Raw genomic sequence first — 12,773 nt, 5'->3', positions numbered from 1 at the left:
TGACTTAATGAAAGTTGTTCAAATACAACTACATAAGAAGTTGTTCAACCACAGCTCCCATCACCATCATAACTTAATGAGATCTGCTTAACTGTTATGAAAAAGAACTATGATTAAACAAAAACAACCAACATATAAAGTCGCTTAACACGGCAAAGACCCAATGAAATAAATGGTTACAAACACACTTCGTTAGTAAATCAGTTGTTAAAAGAGAATTGTATACCCAAAACACACAAGTCCAAATAAATTGTTCACAAAATATATGCTCAAAACAATAAGCCCCATAACAAGACATTGTTTTCCTCTTACATAAAAGAGAGAAAATAAAAGTAGATATGAAGTAAATTACTGTCTAGCTGGATCAGAGGGGGACGAATCTACAAGAGCAGCAGTCGTAGTTTCTTCTACTACATTCTCCTCCGTGACCTTGGAAGGACGATCTGCTACAAACTCCTTCTCCACTTCACCCATTACCAGACCAGAGAGATTTAGTTCTAGGTGCTGCTTAGCCATCCATCTTCTGAAGAGTTCAAAGCCCTCCACATAGTACTCATACAGGTTGTCTGAGTACAAGTCAGATTCTTTGAACTCCTGTATAACATTAGGACTAGCTTTTTCCAATTTAAACTGAAGATCGCTTATTTGCTTGTCCTTCAGCTTAGAAAAGTCCTCCTTGTCTCCAAAGCTGGCACACATTCTTTATCATTCTCAGCTTCAACAGTACGGATGGCAACCTTGTTCTTGAGCGTCTCATTCTCAGCAGAGAGGGATTTGATCATAGGCTCAGCTTTAGCCACCTTCTTCTCCAAATCCAGAAGCTTCCCAGAGGCGAACAATGACTCCCCCAAAGCCTACATTTGAAAAAAATCTCTCTTAGCAAAAGCAAAACAAAAGAGAAAAAGCAACCTTCGTCGTCAGAACAAACCTGCACCAATTTCTGAATGTGAGACGACATCACATCACTAGAAGACTTCACCATTAGAGGATTCAGGTCGTCTATTGAAAGCGCCTCATGTGCCTTCAATGCAACGGCGTCAGCATCATCCCAAAAAAATTTGCTAACGGATTTTCTTCTGGCGCCCCCCTTTGAAGAGACAATCACCTCCAAAGACGATGTGGGAGAGGGAGGATGCTTGGCAGCAGAGTGAGCAGAGGGAGGAGTCATCACAGGCACTCCGGAAGGAGCATCGCCCACTTTTTGACGCTTCCTAGACAGAAGGCCACCAACAATGCCACTCCTACCTTCTTCTCTTGGGCCTCGGCCAGTTTCTATTTGCTAAACCTGGTCGTCATTCCTGGAGAAGAGAAGGAGAGATATATATATATATATATTTTTTTTTTTTAAAAAAAAAACATAGAGAGACGAAGAACACACTTACTTTTCTTCACAACCTCTAAATTCTTCAAAACCTTGCTTGAGGGCTCTGGGCCCAAAAAATGGAGGAGCAACAATTGAGGAGAGATAAGGTCGTCGAAATCTCTAACAGTCCCAAGATATTCTCTGACCTTCTTAACATGATCGTGATATCTCTTCTTTAGATAAGGGCGTTATGGAACTGCAAAAAGCAAGTATATCATATATTATTGTCACTCACAAAGAATAAATAAAGAACAGAAAGATCAGACAAGAAGGATGCACCAGACATAGGAGTTCCTCAACTACGGAAAAACTTAGAGGCTTCGTCTAGGTCCTCACCAGGGATGAACTCCCAACCATTGCCCGAAATAAAGAAGAAGTTTGGTTTCCAATTGTGGAGGGACAATGGAGAGTCAAGTGTTAACCTAGAAGCCCTGTCCCATGGCTTAAATTCCCAGTAGCCAGGGTCTTTGGACTTTCTCAAACGATAAAAATGGAGAAATTTGTCTCTCTTGATGACATCTCCTTCATTGGCAGACATCCACACCACCATACAACAAATGACAATTCGCCAAGAATTATGCACTAATTGTGTTGGGGCAAGGTGCAAATATGCAAAAAGTTCCCTAACAAAGGGATGAACGGGAAGACGAAGACCACTAGCGAAATCTGCTTTGTAGAAGCATACTTCCTCAGCATATGAGTGACAGGCCCTATCCTTGTCACTTGGAATACTAATTCTAACCGAATCAAGAAATTGAAACCTATCCCTAATTCGCTTCTTATCTTTCTCTAAGAGGGCACATTGGATGTCCCAAGCTTTATAGGGAGTAGAAGGGGAAGTAACCTCAGGAATCTCGCGATTATCAGATGAAGATAACCCCTTTCCGGCTCACTAGACCTAACTTCCCCAGACATTTTTAAAGACCTAGCAACTTTAGCAGAACAGGAAGCCAAAGGAAATAAAGAGGAAAGGACAAACCTATATAGATAGTCCTCCCCCATGAAAAGACTAACCCCCTTGAGACACTCTCCCTCTATAATCTCAAGCAAACAACCTAAGCGAGCAAAAAGAAAAGATATTGAAGGACAATCAACCCTAACAAAAGAGTAATCTACCATGGAAGAGCAAAAAAAAGAGAGGAGCATGAAGAACTTACGAAGGAACGCAGAACTGAAAAAGAAAGCTTGAAGAAGAGAAAAACCCTAGAACGCCAATTGAACAAGGAAAGAAAACGAAGAAAAGGAAAAAGGACGGAAAATGGCGAAATAAATGCCAAAACGTGCGCGGGAAAACCGAGGAAAGTCTGCACGTCAGACAAATGTACACGTGGCACTCAGCAGATCAAACATCAACTCATCATAAATATGCTATACACGGAATACGAAGTGTCAGAAGATTATGTTTTCATCTTGTCTAACAGACAAAAATTCAAATAAGGGGGCAATTAATGAGTCAGAAATTTATGATCGTCGTTATGCTGAGATCGTCATTAACCAAGAGAAGACGTTACGCATTTATTACGCTCATTGATGACAAAGTGTAACAGAAGGAGTAACGGTCACAGAGTGAGCTGTGAACTTCAGACAAATATTTTGTAATGCACTAGCCGTTGAGCATAAATACAACAATTCATTGCCCATTAATGAAGCACACAACTATAAAAAGAGAAGGCAACAAAAGTTAAAAGTACACATAAAAATACTCTACGAAAATCACTCTCCAGTCAATTCTCTATAAAATCTTTCTCCCTTATTAACTTAAGCATCAGAGGTGGTTTGGCTAACGCCACATCGGTGTGTTATTCTTCCACCCAGTTCATTTTGCAGGTTTTCCTCCAATAGAGACAATCTTGATCATAACTTCGTCCATCCACTATGACGAGGAGCTTAACTGCTGATTTTTTGCATCATCACTAACCATAATTAAATTTTGGCAAATAGAATCTCTTAAAAAAATTGGAATATTTTTGGATTTTAATTTACACTAAGTTTTTTTTTTTTTTTTTTTTTTTTTTTTTTTTTTTTGGTGAGAAGCAAATAGACATACAGAGGAAAGTGAAATGGGCTTTAATATAAATGCACATCACAAACTCCACTCATAAGTTATGGTACTCTTTAAGGGAATGTGGAACAAGTTATAATACACATCATACTCTCTTAAGTAATATTTTAAGAGAATTTAGAGTAAGTTATACTATACACAACACACTCTCTTAAATAACGTAAAAAATTATCTACTCTTTTATGGAGAATTTTAAACCAAGTTAAAGATATAATATATATATATATTCCTTAAAGGTGGGTTTAACATTATGATTTGTCCAACTATAGTATAATGTCGTTTGGGAATTGGGACCATATATCATATATGCCAATTAAGCAATTAATACTCCTTGGAGTTTCGAGTACGAAAACATCGTAATGATGTTTAGAATTATGTTGCAATGATACCGGTAAGAGTCTAAGAGGAAGAGAAAAGAGGGAGAGATATATCATATATGTCCACTACACCTCCTAAGTTTATTTATTTATTTAAATTACATACGGCATTTGTTTTTGAAATATTTTAGGAAAATTTTGAATTTATTTTCATGGAAAATATAAAATATATATTTTGAATTTATTTTCATGGAAAATATAAAATATATATATATATATATATATAATTGATTACTTTTTTTTCATAAAAAAATTTTAAAAATATTTCTTAGTTAACTTCTCTCTATGTTTTAAATTTTATTTTTATGGGAGTTAACTTTTCTCATAGTCGTACTACTGGGCAATAGTTATGCTTTTTTATTTTATTTAGAAGTGTATAGTTTTGCTTAACTAAGTAACAATGTGATATCTTGGTTGCACCATGCTCATTAAATTCATAACCTTAAATTATTATTGTCACAATAATCTTACAACTACAACTTTTGCCACACCAGTTTTCATTATTATCCTATATAGCTTTTTTTTTTAATAGAAACACTATTCTATATAGTTGATTGTGACCATTGAGTAATGTATAAAAACTAGTAAATTTATATAAAAGTGATAAACAACTAGTCACAATGTATGACATCAAAGTTGTGGCCAAAGTAAAGGCAACAAGTCAACTTGCAATTAAATTATAATTACTGTTTAAACTATACATGCCTTTTTTTTTTTTTTTTCTATGAAAACTACTGTTATTATAGTTATTGATTGCAATTCCCTTATTCTTCATGACATAATAAAATTATAGAAAATAGAATGCCAAACAGTAAAACCGAACAGGTAGCAACGTACGTCAACACTCACCGGAGAAGTGGAAAAATGTCCCCTCTCTATATCTATCACTTCAATATTTTTGTAATATCACATTTATGCACGATACTTATTTCATAAATTTTTATGTTTTCTTTCTTTCTTTAAATTAGTACACCATCCTGAGTCCTGACCCAACCCATAAGGATTCGCAGGAGATTCTTAAATAAATATTTGTGTAAGCCAATCAGACAGTCGCACCTACCCATTATGGAGGATTTATTTATTTTATTTTTACTGCACCCACCAACCCCTCATGGATAGAATTTTTTATTGCCACACATTTTCAAGTTGCTAACTTTCTTTTTCGTAATAATAAGTTAGAAACTCAGGACATTTTTTAGCTAATAAATCTGTGCGTCAGGTCGGGAAGATTCTCCATGTTCTTATTTTAAGCGATGGCTATTGGCTAAGACAAAACGGAAGCACCCCATTTATATTATTAATATTGCAAGTTAAAAGGAACTTGTCATATTTTTTGATAATAAACAAACTTGTAATATATATTTTTTATATATAATAAAACTTGTAATATATTAAGATACGTAGAGCAACACCGAATAATCAATGCAAAACTAATATATATATATATATATATTTATATGTATATATTTGATAATAAAACTTGTAATATATTAAAGTACGTACACCAAAAAAAAAAAAAAAAAAAACAGATACTGGTGAGGTCATATGAGTATGACTTGCATTATATGATTAGCTTATTTAATTTAGGCATTAGCTTTTTCGGCTTAAAATCAGCTTTTTAGGTGTACTTACTGCACCCGAAGTTTCGTCATTGTCTGTGAAAACTCAACCACGCGGCTTGGACGGTGCAAATGTTTACTTATGGTGTGTTTGGTTGCTGAAAAATGATTTTCAGAAAATACATATTTTTTGGAAATGCTAATTTTCGGAAAAGGAAAATGTATTCAGGCTGTTTGGCTGTTTTGGAAATCGTTTTACGGAAAATCAATTTCGGTGTTTGGTTCGTCCAAACATTTTACGGAAAATACTTTACGGAAAATCAATTCTGGTGTTTGGTTCTGTCAAACATTTTACGAAAAATGAAATTCGTTTTTTACGGAAAATCAATTCCGGTGTTTGGTTTGTGGATCATTTTACGGAAAATATGAAATGTGTTACAAATTCAAGCACCTGCATTATATAGACAAACTTGTAACAGTACAAAACTAATCATCTACTTCAACATAAAAAATAATCATTCAAATTCAAGAACCTGCATTGCCTAGACATATCTGTAACAATACAGAAATTATCGTCCACTTCAACATCAAACATAATCATTTGAGTATAATTATAATATTTATATAAAAACAGCCACATCAATCGTTCACCATTGGCATTACACCTCCATTGTGTACAAAAATGATACCTATTCGTGATATCTGAACAGTACAAATGCATAATTTGGGCAATTGTATCGTCCCAATAATACAAAAGAGTACATATATAATACATTGGTAGGTCAATACTAATACTACAACAAAAGTTAATTCCTAAATCTACCATCACAGTCAACATGAAATAAACAAATCAAATTTGTGAGAATAAATAACCATCTAACCACAGCTTCCTCAACCTAGCATTCTTGGTTAAAAATCCACGTGCCGTCTTCTCATTTTCACAAAGATGGTCGAAGGCAGTAGCGAGCATATCTTCGCTATATCCATCCGCCATCATAGCCATTACCTCATTGTATAAAGTTGTGTAATCCATCGGGCCCCGATTGATTTCTTTCAAAGCGACAACTATTTCCTTCAGCTGATCAGACAGATCAGTCAGCATACTATCATCAGCATTAGAAGGTGCACGCCCTCTTTTGCGGGACTTGGAAATTCCCGACCCAGTGGTGGATGATTCAATTGCATTCTTCCCTTTCTCAACCACACATTCCTCCACATTATCTGCAACAAACTCCGTACTATCCCTGTTGTCTGGCTCATTTTCAATATCCACATAGGACTTAGAAAAGCCACCTGTGGCTGTGTCCTTCCCCACAACAATTGCCAATTCATCATAAAAGTCAATTTTTTTGTTCAGATATTCTGCATGCTTTCGATGTGCCTGTAAGGGAGAAAGGAACATATATAAGCAATAATAACTTCACTCATAAATTCAATATAAAAGGCTATGGAATAACAATTAAAGCAAAGACTCCATACTTTTTCCTATATTTTCTTAGTAATCAAACAAGTAATGCAAGAAAACTCTCAAATAAGGATTGAACAAGTTAATACATTGTGTTACTATTATGCACACTTCACTGCTGAGAGAGCCCAATTAAAAAAAAAAAAAAAAAAATTACAACAGCAAGCACAAATCCTTTAGTCAAAAACTTTGTTTTCTGTCCTTTACTTTTTCCTGGTAACCAAATAGAAAGATCAAAGAAAACAGTGGGTCCTTAATTTCCTATTATTCCCAAGTCATTGCTGAAAAAAAAACCCATTAAAAAAATAACCTTAAAAAGAAAGTATCAATCTTTTCTTTACTTTTCCAACATTTTATTAGCAACCAAACAGAGAACCAAAGAAAATTGTAGCTCAGACAGATATACACATATAGATAGATGAAAACACATAGGTATTTATAGATATAATACATAGCTAAGGTGACATGAAAGTTATATTTGAAAAACCTTATAAAAGCAATGGAATCCTAAAAAGAATGGCACTATAAATTTCATATAAAAGGCAAAAACATATATTATCATCTATATTAAGAAAATATAGTTGGAAGCCATACCATAACTTCTTCTTGGTATGTTTTAGCGTCGCAAGTTATCATTTTCAGATTATCGTCCCAACCAAATCCACTCTTCTTTCTAAGAGTTTGAATAGTGGACCACATGGTCCTTAGAGTTCGCATCCGGTAGTCAACATAGGACGGATGGCACTCAACCCCGAATTGGGCCGTTATCTCCTTCGCTACAAGAGCGAAGGAGCTAGCCCTGAAAGTATTAGAGGGCTTATTGCCTTTTGCAGCCTCCTCTGTAAGTATCCTAAGCATCATTTCATGCATGGGTGGCAGCCACCTAAATTGCTTGCTGCTGCTAACTTTGTTTTTGCCCTTTGACATTACTACATATGAAAATAGTATAGTGAGAGTAGCATTTAAAAATGAGAGTAGCATTTAGTAATTACGCTCGGAACTAGAACAACAAATCAAACACACATACAACCATACTTATAAATGTACACAACAGAATGAAACATGCTAACACTAGAAATGACAATGTAATACCATCAAATAACTATGTAATGCTGAAAATACTTTTTCATTACACCACCAAAAGTCTATATTAAATACATTGTCTTTACAAAAAACAAAAAGAAAAAACACATTACAATCATAGAAATCTAAATAAAGTACTACTCTCCACTCCTGGTATAATCAGACCACATGGCTTGGCATATCTCATCTCTCTTAGCATTCCACGATCTACTATCTTCGACGGACTCCCGATGTGATTGTGTTTCTTGTTGGTGGTCACTAGACTCTACTTGGTTCATTACATCTTCCATAATATGGTCATTTGGTTCAACCCCCATAATGTGATTATGAACCACACAACACGCTAACACTACTTTCACTTGGGTTGGGAAAGACCAAAATGGTTCTGCATCCAACACTCGAAAACGTTTCTTCAACACTCCAAACCCTCGCTCAATGGTAGTTCTCAATGAAGAGTGTCGGAGGTTGAACAATTCTTGCGCATTCTCAGGAGGACGATCACTAAACTCTTTCAAGTGATATCGCACACTTCGATAGGGTGACAATATTCCATTTTTATTACCATACCCAGCATCACCAAGATAATATTTACCTACATATATTAAAAAATAAAACCAAATCACTACTATGCTTAGGAAAACGCACAATATTTATTAAACTAATAAACCAAAAAGGTGAAGTAATCCTATAATACCATCGGGAATTGAAAATCCCCTTGGCCTAGCAAATGCATCATTTAACACACGTGAATCATGTGCACTGCCTTCCCATCCAGCCAATACATAAGTGAACTTTAAGTCAAAACTAATGGCAGCTAACACATTTTGCGTGATTCCATCTTTACGACCACGAAATCTTCCTTGTATTTCAGGTGGCACAGATGCACGAACATGTGTACCATGATACCATCTATTACTCCAACACAATCCTAATTTTTGACAGACGTAATGGTTTAAAATTACATAAATCTTCATAATTTACAAAAATACACAGGTCACAATATTTACCTTAAAATATGGATAAAACCTTCTGCTATTCCTTATCTCTAGGGGTGTATCTTCGCTACGCAGTCTTATTAGAGCTCTATATAATTTCAGGACCCCCCTAAGGACGACCTTGAAGTATCTATGAACAGTCTCAATTGATCTATAGATCCGACTACCCATTACACGAAACCTCACATTATGACCAATAATGTGTAAAAAAATGAACACTTGCTCCGTAACAGACATGTGAATAGTCGGACGTATGTGCTCCCCCTCAGTGAGGATGTGACATAAGTGGTGGAAAGCTATCGGCTTCATCCTAAGTTGATTCACACAATGTCTCTCACTTCCATGCAGAACATTATTTATGTATTCCTCTCTCTCGGTGGCATGGTTAACATAAGGCACCCTAGGCAGTTGTTTACGTCTATGTCGCAATTTCCTTAACAACGCAACCCCCATAAGGAGGACAGATGCAACTGAGGCAAGAATTGCAGCTTTGGTTTTTTTCTTCATCTAACAAAATCACAAACACTATGGTCTAAGAGGTATGTAAACAAGCATGCTATTGATTACACCATAAATAAAAACAGCCACAAACATAAAACATTCAAACCACATTGATAACGAGTACCAAATCACATTGCATTCTATTTACACTATCACAATACCATCACATTGATAATTGCACATTGATATATCACCATACCATCGCATTGCATTCTATTTACAATCAATATTTATACTATCACAATACCATCACATTGATAACTGCACATTGATATATCACAATACCATCACATTGCATTCTATTTTACAATCACCTATATACCCAAAGCACCTTCAATTAAGGTTTAAACACACACATATTCTACTGCAAGAACATAATAACACCAAGCATGGGTGAAGCTCCAAAATTTCTACACATAACCCAACTAGCCAAATTAAACAAAAAATCACAGCAAAAGTTCTACACATAACCCAACTAGCCAAATTCTAAAAAAAATCACAGCAAAAACCAATCATGCATAACCAGTCAAGCTCCAAAATTCTAAAAAAAAAAAAAAAAACCAAAAACCAATCCTGAATAACCTGCAATCAGAAAAGCTCCAAAATTTTATATGCATAACCCATAAATACACAGTTTAATAAAAAATGGATAATTAAAAAAATTAATAAATAAAAAAAGTAAATAATTATATAAATATTTATATAAATAAATAAATAAATATATATATATATATATATATATAATGCAGAAATCGGATCAGGAGGTGGGTCGGGAGGATGGGTTGGACCGGTGAGGTGAGTGGATCAGAGGTAAGGTGAGTGTGTGGATCGGACGTGTGTGGGTCGGAGGTGAGGTGAGTGTGTGGCGGTCAACCGGTTCCGGAAAACTCACCGTGAGTCTGTGTTTGGCTCGGTGATCGGAGTGGCTGGACCGGTGATCGACTGGCTGAGCTGGATCAGGTGCGTTGGTCTGGATCGGTGTGAGTTTGAGCATTCACTCACCGTGGGTCTGCGGCGTTTGGCGCGGTGATCGTCTAGCTGAGCTTGGTGTGACCGGCGTGAGGTAGATCGGTGTCGGTGGTTGGATCGGAGCTCGGAGCTCTTGTTCTTTGTCTCACTCATTGGCTGGATCGGAGCTCTCAGTGGTTGGATCGGAGCTCGGAGCTCTCGTTCTTTCTCTCGCTCATTGGCTGGATCGGAGCTCTCGGTGGCTGGATTGGAGCTGACGTTCTTTCTCTCGCTCTCTCTGTGTTGTGTTTTGCGTTCTTTGTTCTTTCTCTCACTCTCTGTGTGTTGTGTTTTGCGTTTTCTCTCTCGCTCTCTCTGTGTTTCGCGTGACCCGGAAATGATTTGAAGTGAAAATGAGAGTGTAAAATCATTTCCGAGTCAAAGGGGAAAATTGCGGTCAACAGGAGCCATTTTCCCGAAAATGAAATTTACCGTTGCTGCCAAACACATGGGTTTGGGGGAAAATAATTTCCTGAAATCATTTTCCCCCAAAACAAACGCACCCTTAGTTTTTTAGGGCACAAAGTTTATGCCTGGCTAGCTTAAAAAATTAGTTTATTTTTGTTATTATTTATGAACTTTATTATATTTTTTGGTATTATTTATTATTCATGGGTTTCACTGTATTATTTTAGTTATCTTTTACTTTTATCTATAGAACTTTTAGCAAAAAATAAAATAAAATAATTTTAGCAAAATAAGCGGATCCCAAACAAACTCAAAGAGCACTCTTACAAGACTTTTAATTTCACAAAACAATAATCCTATAATTATATTATTTTTCACAAAATATTTTACAATTCTTAGGGAATAAATAAACTATTGCAAGATAGGAGCCACAAGAACACCAAAATGAGAAAAAAAAAAGTTACAACTCAATTATTGTGAAAATTGTTATAACTATAACCTTACTCATAATAAAATTGACAAATTTTAACATTCATTTTTCTCGCTCTCTCTGTCTCTTAAGGATACCAGATGAGAATTTGTAAATGGCAATTAAAATTCTAGGGATGGCAATGGAATGGAACAAAGGAAACTTATGTAGAGTAGGAGTGGGGCAGGTTGGAAGTATGACAAGTTAGAAATATTTTGTCCTTTGATGAGATAAAAATTAACGGAAAAAAAGCATAAGGACAGAGAGGCATTGTGGAGGAAGATAATAAAATATTTATTGATGATGCAAAGTATTTCAATGGGCCACTCACCCAAGAAGAGTTTTGGAAGAGATGTAATATACAAGAAGACTCCATCGGAGTAGCACTTGTGTGTGGTGTTCGTCAAAGTTTCTTTGTTGCTTAAGTTCAAACTCACAAACTCAAAATATAAAGTATATAACAATCAGGGTTTTTCTCTCATGCCTTGAAATGGTGTGATTTGTTATATAAAGATCCGATTTGACCATCATCTTCACAATTGTCTTCATTTTCCATAATGGGGAGTGAAACAAGCAATGACTTCAATCATGGGTGGGAATCTTGGGATTTATGCTAACATTCTTTGATCATGAGTTAATGGGGTGAGGATCTTGTGCTCTCGTTCAGAGATTGTATCTTTTTAAATAATGAGACCTCGTCCTTTTTTTACTTCACCCACTTTATGATGGATGACTAAATACTAGACATTTGGAGAACTTTAAATGAGCAAAGGTAAATGACCGTTACCCATCATGTATAAAAAAATTAAAATAATAGAATATGTGTAAAAAGAGATTAAGTTATATATATCGTATAAATATATAAAATAAATATACAAATTTAAGGCAAGCAGGACATGACAAGATAAAGTAAGCAAAACTTATCCTTAGTTATTTTATCAATTTTTCAAGACAAGAAAAATTCACATGGGATAAAGTAGGACAAAACAAATTAGAGAAACTTTTTAATTTTTAGATAGGATGATATTTCAAACTTTATTATATTTATTTCCTGATAATTGTTCTTTATCATGAGATAGACACCAAAAACTAATTGGTGTAGATAGAAATTGAAGTTTTACTAGTTGAGTTACTAGAATCCACAATGAGTTGCTAATTAAATAAATAAAATTAGTCAATTTTTTTTTTTTTTTTGAGAAGTTTAGAACTACCAAAAAAAAAAAAAAAAAGAACAGACTTCAATATTATAGGTATCATAGTTAAATTTGTATTTATTTTTTCCCTGAGTAGTCGTAAATTATAGAAATGCATATGAAAGTTGTGGCTTGATCAATGAAATCACATTAAACTCATGACATTGTTTAATAAGTTGGGACTTGGGAGATGGGTGAATGAGACTAATCACCAACCAGTATGACTTTGCGTATCTAGATCTTATTATTCCCAAAATTAAGGTGGGAGATGGGTGGGACTTTAATTTTCA

The sequence above is a fragment of the Quercus robur genome, chromosome 9 (genome assembly GCF_932294415.1).
Source record: "Quercus robur chromosome 9, dhQueRobu3.1, whole genome shotgun sequence".
Taxonomy (NCBI): domain Eukaryota; kingdom Viridiplantae; phylum Streptophyta; class Magnoliopsida; order Fagales; family Fagaceae; genus Quercus; species Quercus robur.
This window is presented reverse-complemented; position numbering follows the sequence as displayed.